The following is a 7671-nucleotide window of genomic DNA, read 5'->3' on the forward strand; positions in this document are numbered from 1 at the left end:
CACAACTTTCCCGAAGTGCGTCCGTGCGTAAAGCTGCTTCCACAGTGCGTCGTGTGAACGTGGGGTAATAAACACGGTGTCCCACCGGCGAACGTTGAACCGTCGGACCGCTCGACTCACCGAGTTCACTCAAAGTTCGTGAATCTAACTAATGAAATATACAAACGTGATCTCCGTTTATGGCAAATACACACAGAACTCGGTCTAAAATAGCATTAGCATAGCTAACAAGTAGCTGAAATGAGAGTACCGGACAGTAACCGACACCAACTGAATGACATCATCTGGACTCGGTACCGCTGAATCCAGATTTATCTTCTCAAATGTTTCAACCCAATCGTCCGGTGGCTTCAGCAGATGTTAGAATAGAATAGAATAGAACAGAACAGAATAAAACCGAGAATTACCGGCGCTTTTAACGGAGGTAGAATCTACCGGATCGTGTAACGTACCTCAGCACGTCCTCCTTAAGCGACTGCTCTGTCTGAAGTCTGGACGCGAATGACTCTCCTCGCTATGAGGAGCACAGGGGGGCGGGGGGCGGGGGGCTGCGTGACGTCACCACACAATCTCCCAAGATGCACCACGGCGCCTGGAACGAACCATTGTGTGTGTAGAGGGTGCCTTTATCGTCAATAATGCTGCTACGTAATAACACTGTTTATTAAACGCAAAACCAACCAGTGTGTTTTTACTACATGCCTTTTGAGCTACTACATAGAGTTGAATAAATGATTTCATCAAACGATCAACACGTTTTATTTTTTAAATGGATCGGAAGTCCTGCGTGTTTCTCGGTTCAGGATTCACCAAAAGCACAACGTTATCGTCATCTTGAACCATTCGCGTGTGCGTATAGCGCCTTGCTCAAGGGCGCCTCGGCAGTGCTCTGGATGCAGACTGGCCCCTCTCCAGTCAGCAGAGCTGGGACTCGAGCCGCTTCCCCGCCCAGGGCCCGAGCCACCGAGCCACTGCCTGAGCCGGACTCGTTGCTTTAGACGGGGGGGCGTTGTGTGGTTTGCGTTCGGCGCAGCAAGCTGCCTCTTTGTTTGTCTGCTGTGTTTAACTACAGAAACGGAAGAAGCTGTCCCGGATCCAGCGCAGCGTCCTCCTGATGCTGCTGGGTCTTCTGCTCTTATTATTTGGACTGCTCTGCTCACCTAGCATCAGGTAACACACACACACACACACACAGTGATAAATGCATGTCTGTGCTTGTGTGTTTACTAGATTTCACTAGTGGATGATTAAATATGAAAAGGCTTGTTTACGCTGTTCTTTGTATCTATGCTAAGTGTCAGAATTGAGCCTCTTAGAATTTCGAACAAAATAAATCCTGTACATATTTGTGTGGTTTGTGGCGCCTTGATATTCGTTTTATACTATACGATCACATGAAGACAATTTGTATTTTGCCTCTTTGTACAGAGAATTGCGTGTCATGTTGGAGATTTGGACATGCAGCTGTGCAGATTTACATTTATGTTTTTCTGTTGTTCTCACCAGAATAAATGCAACGAGTAGACGCTGTCAGACTACTGTCCTGCATCACCGCCACCAGCCTGCAATCCATACACGTTACATAAGCTAGCGTGTTTGTACAAGCAGATCCAGGATCAGCAGAGTAGATCGATCTGCTTCTCGTGGAGGCTCTACTGCTCGGCTTCAGACGTGCTGACCCTCGGCCTGTCTTCCTGTTCACTGTGTGTGTGTGTGTGATTAGGGTTGGACGACTGGCTGGAGCTGAATGAGAGCTTCCTGAGGACCGTTCATCCGGATGTGAAGTCTGCGTTGGGTCAAGCTGTGGCTCCTGTGGCAGGACCACATGTGGGGCCAGCTCTGAGCCTCGATTCAGGTCCAGATTCTGAGGCCAAGCCCAGAGAACCAGACGCCCCCCTATGTGTCATCTATAAGTGTACCAAGTTACAAGTTGATGAGACATTTGCTTGTGTGTATACTTATGCTGATTGTAAACTTCTGATGCTCACTGTAGCGGAGCCATAGCGGCCGTTTCTGGAATGAAACCGGAAATGTCCCAAACTCCATTTATTTCTATGGGCAAATTCCAAATCGAATTATCGCGAGAACGGTACGCTGTAGAGACTTGGAAACCTGGTCTACCCGACATAATTCGGCCACGCTGAACACGCCGGTTCCAACCGCGTCTCTCTACGACCTTCCCTTCCCGAGATATGGCAAAAATAAAGCTTTGCACGCATGTGACGTCTACACCGTAAATCACATCAACCTGTCCGTCACCTCGGTTATAGCCCCATGTGTCATCTATAAGTGTACCGAGTTACAAGTTGATGAGACATTTGCTTGTGTGTATATTTATGCCGATTGTAAACTTCTGATGTTCACTGTAGCGGCGCCATGTCTCCACAAGAGGGCAGCATTTTATATTGCGGCCGTTTCTGGAATGAAACCGGAAACCGGAAATGTCCCAAACTCCGTTCATTTCTTCGAAGTATCGCGAGAACGGTACGTTGTAGAGACTTGGAAACCTGGTCTACCCAACATCACTGGTCACTGAAGTGGCCGCGTTTGCCCTCCTGTGGCTGTTTCTGGAATAACACCGGAAATGTTCCAAACATTTGAAATCAAAATATCGCGTTAACCGTACGTTGTAGAGACTTGAGAAGTGGGTCTACCCACCATAATTCGGCTATGCTGAACACGCCGGTCCAACCCCCGCCTCTGTACGACCTTCCGTTCCTGAGATATGACGAAATTAAACCTTTACACGTCCATCACGTCGTCATTCTTAGTCACAGCCACCTTTCCGTCACGTCAGTTCCAGCCACATATGTCATCTATAAGTGTGCCAAGTTACAAGTTGTTATGACATTTATTTGTGTGCATATTTATGCTTTTTGTCAGCTTCAGACGCTCACTGAAGCGGCCGCATTCGCCCTCCTGTGGCTGCTTCTGGAATAACACCGGAAATGTTCCAAACATTTGAAATCAAAATATCGCGTTAACCGTACGTTGTAGAGACTTGAGAAGTGGGTCTACCCACCATAATTCGGCTATGCTGAACACGCCGGTCCAACCCCCGCCTCTGTACGACCTTCCGTTCCTGAGATATGACGAAATTAAACCTTTACACGTCCATCACGTCGTCATTCTTAGTCACAGCCACCTTTCCGTCACGTCAGTTCCAGCCACATATGTCATCTATAAGTGTGCCAAGTTACAAGTTGTTATGACATTTATTTGTGTGCATATTTATGCTTTTTGTCAGCTTCAGACGCTCACTGAAGCGGCCGCATTCGCCCTCCTGTGGCTGCTTCTGGAATAACACCGGAAATGTTCCAAACATTTGAAATCAAAATATCGCGTTAACCGTACGTTGTAGAGACTTGAGAAGTGGGTCTACCCACCATAATTCGGCTATGCTGAACACGCCGGTCCAACCCCCGCCTCTGTACGACCTTCCGTTCCTGAGATATGACGAAATTAAACCTTTACACGTCCATCACGTCGTCATTCTTAGTCACAGCCACCTTTCCGTCACGTCAGTTCCAGCCACATATGTCATCTATAAGTGTGCCAAGTTACAAGTTGTTATGACATTTATTTGTGTGCATATTTATGCTTTTTGTCAGCTTCAGACGCTCACTGAAGCGGCCGCATTCGCCCTCCTGTGGCTGCTTCTGGAATAACACCGGAAATGTTCCAAACATTTGAAATCAAAATATCGCGTTAACCGTACGTTGTAGAGACTTGAGAAGTGGGTCTACCCACCATAATTCGGCTATGCTGAACACGCCGGTCCAACCCCCGCCTCTGTACGACCTTCCGTTCCTGAGATATGACGAAATTAAACCTTTACACGTCCATCACGTCGTCATTCTTAGTCACAGCCACCTTTCCGTCACGTCAGTTCCAGCCACATATGTCATCTATAAGTGTGCCAAGTTACAAGTTGTTATGACATTTATTTGTGTGCATATTTATGCTTTTTGTCAGCTTCAGACGCTCACTGAAGCGGCCGCATTCGCCCTCCTGTGGCTGCTTCTGGAATAACACCGGAAATGTTCCAAACATTTGAAATCAAAATATCGCGTTAACCGTACGTTGTAGAGACTTGAGAAGTGGGTCTACCCACCATAATTCGGCTATGCTGAACACGCCGGTCCAACCCCCGCCTCTGTACGACCTTCCGTTCCTGAGATATGACGAAATTAAACCTTTACACGTCCATCACGTCGTCATTCTTAGTCACAGCCACCTTTCCGTCACGTCAGTTCCAGCCACATATGTCATCTATAAGTGTGCCAAGTTACAAGTTGTTATGACATTTATTTGTGTGCATATTTATGCTTTTTGTCAGCTTCAGACGCTCACTGAAGCGGCCGCATTCGCCCTCCTGTGGCTGTTTCTGGAATAACACCGGAAATGTTCCAAACATTTGAAATCAAAATATCGCGTTAACCGTACGTTGTAGAGACTTGAGAAGTGGGTCTACCCACCATAATTCGGCTATGCTGAACACGCCGGTCCAACCCCCGCCTCTGTACGACCTTCCGTTCCTGAGATATGACGAAATTAAACCTTTACACGTCCATCACGTCGTCATTCTTAGTCACAGCCACCTTTCCGTCACGTCAGTTCCAGCCACATATGTCATCTATAAGTGTGCCAAGTTACAAGTTGTTATGACATTTATTTGTGTGCATATTTATGCTTTTTGTCAGCTTCAGACGCTCACTGAAGCGGCCGCATTCGCCCTCCTGTGGCTGTTTCTGGAATAACACCGGAAATGTTCCAAACATTTGAAATCAAAATATCGCGTTAACCGTACGTTGTAGAGACTTGAGAAGTGGGTCAACCCACCATAATTCGGCTATGCTGAACACGCCGGTCCAACCCCCGCCTCTGTACGACCTTCCGTTCCTGAGATATGACGAAATTAAACCTTTACACGTCCATCACGTCGTCATTCTTAGTCACAGCCACCTTTCCGTCACGTCAGTTCCAGCCACATATGTCATCTATAAGTGTGCCAAGTTACAAGTTGTTATGACATTTATTTGTGTGCATATTTATGCTTTTTGTCAGCTTCAGACGCTCACTGAAGCGGCCGCATTCGCCCTCCTGTGGCTGTTTCTGGAATAACACCGGAAATGTTCCAAACATTTGAAATCAAAATATCGCGTTAACCGTACGTTGTAGAGACTTGAGAAGTGGGTCTACCCACCATAATTCGGCTATGCTGAACACGCCGGTCCAACCCCCGCCTCTGTACGACCTTCCGTTCCTGAGATATGACGAAATTAAACCTTTACACGTCCATCACGTCGTCATTCTTAGTCACAGCCACCTTTCCGTCACGTCAGTTCCAGCCACATATGTCATCTATAAGTGTGCCAAGTTACAAGTTGTTATGACATTTATTTGTGTGCATATTTATGCTTTTTGTCAGCTTCAGACGCTCACTGAAGCGGCCGCATTCGCCCTCCTGTGGCTGTTTCTGGAATAACACCGGAAATGTTCCAAACATTTGAAATCAAAATATCGCGTTAACCGTACGTTGTAGAGACTTGAGAAGTGGGTCTACCCACCATAATTCGGCTATGCTGAACACGCCGGTCCAACCCCCGCCTCTGTACGACCTTCCGTTCCTGAGATATGACGAAATTAAACCTTTACACGTCCATCACGTCGTCATTCTTAGTCACAGCCACCTTTCCGTCACGTCAGTTCCAGCCACATATGTCATCTATAAGTGTGCCAAGTTACAAGTTGTTATGACATTTATTTGTGTGCATATTTATGCTTTTTGTCAGCTTCAGACGCTCACTGAAGCGGCCGCATTCGCCCTCCTGTGGCTGTTTCTGGAATAACACCGGAAATGTTCCAAACATTTGAAATCAAAATATCGCGTTAACCGTACGTTGTAGAGACTTGAGAAGTGGGTCTACCCACCATAATTCGGCTATGCTGAACACGCCGGTCCAACCCCCGCCTCTGTACGACCTTCCGTTCCTGAGATATGACGAAATTAAACCTTTACACGTCCATCACGTCGTCATTCTTAGTCACAGCCACCTTTCCGTCACGTCAGTTCCAGCCACATATGTCATCTATAAGTGTGCCAAGTTACAAGTTGTTATGACATTTATTTGTGTGCATATTTATGCTTTTTGTCAGCTTCAGACGCTCACTGAAGCGGCCGCATTCGCCCTCCTGTGGCTGTTTCTGGAATAACACCGGAAATGTTCCAAACATTTGAAATCAAAATATCGCGTTAACCGTACGTTGTAGAGACTTGAGAAGTGGGTCTACCCACCATAATTCGGCTATGCTGAACACGCCGGTCCAACCCCCGCCTCTGTACGACCTTCCGTTCCTGAGATATGACGAAATTAAACCTTTACACGTCCATCACGTCGTCATTCTTAGTCACAGCCACCTTTCCGTCACGTCAGTTCCAGCCACATATGTCATCTATAAGTGTGCCAAGTTACAAGTTGTTATGACATTTATTTGTGTGCATATTTATGCTTTTTGTCAGCTTCAGACGCTCACTGAAGCGGCCGCATTCGCCCTCCTGTGGCTGTTTCTGGAATAACACCGGAAATGTTCCAAACATTTGAAATCAAAATATCGCGTTAACCGTACGTTGTAGAGACTTGAGAAGTGGGTCTACCCACCATAATTCGGCTATGCTGAACACGCCGGTCCAACCCCCGCCTCTGTACGACCTTCCGTTCCTGAGATATGACGAAATTAAACCTTTACACGTCCATCACGTCGTCATTCTTAGTCACAGCCACCTTTCCGTCACGTCAGTTCCAGCCACATATGTCATCTATAAGTGTGCCAAGTTACAAGTTGTTATGACATTTATTTGTGTGCATATTTATGCTTTTTGTCAGCTTCAGACGCTCACTGAAGCGGCCGCATTCGCCCTCCTGTGGCTGTTTCTGGAATAACACCGGAAATGTTCCAAACATTTGAAATCAAAATATCGCGTTAACCGTACGTTGTAGAGACTTGAGAGGTGGGTCTACCCACCATAATTCGGCTATGCTGAACACGCCGGTCCAACCCCCGCCTCTGTACGACCTTCCGTTCCTGAGATATGACGAAATTAAACCTTTACACGTCCATCACGTCGTCATTCTTAGTCACACCCACCTTCCCGTCACCTCAGTTATAGCCCTACGTGTCTTCTATAAGTGTACCGAGTTACAAGTTGATGAGACATTTGCTTGTGTGTATATTTATGCTGATTGTAAACTTCTGATGTTCACTGTAGCGGCGCCATGTCTCCACAAGAGGGCAGCATTTTATCTTTTGGCCGTTTCTGGAATGAAACCGGAAACCGGAAATGTCCCAAAATCCGTTCATTTTCTTCGAATTATCGCGAGAACGGTACGCTGTAGAGACTTGGAAACCTGGTCTACCCGACATAATTCGGCCACGCTGAACACGCCGGTCCCAACCGCGTCTCTCTACGACCTTCCCTTCCCGAGATATGGCAAAAATAAAGCTTTGCACGCATGTGACGTCTACACCGTAAATCACATCAACCTGTCCGTCACCTCGGTTATAGCCCTATGTGTCATCTATAAGTGTACCGAGTTACAAGTTGATGAGACTTTTGCTTGCGTGTATATTTATGCTGATTGTAAACTTCTGATGTTCGCTGTAGCGGCG

Source organism: Brachionichthys hirsutus, unplaced genomic scaffold, assembly GCF_040956055.1.
Source record: "Brachionichthys hirsutus isolate HB-005 unplaced genomic scaffold, CSIRO-AGI_Bhir_v1 contig_571, whole genome shotgun sequence".
Taxonomy (NCBI): domain Eukaryota; kingdom Metazoa; phylum Chordata; class Actinopteri; order Lophiiformes; family Brachionichthyidae; genus Brachionichthys; species Brachionichthys hirsutus.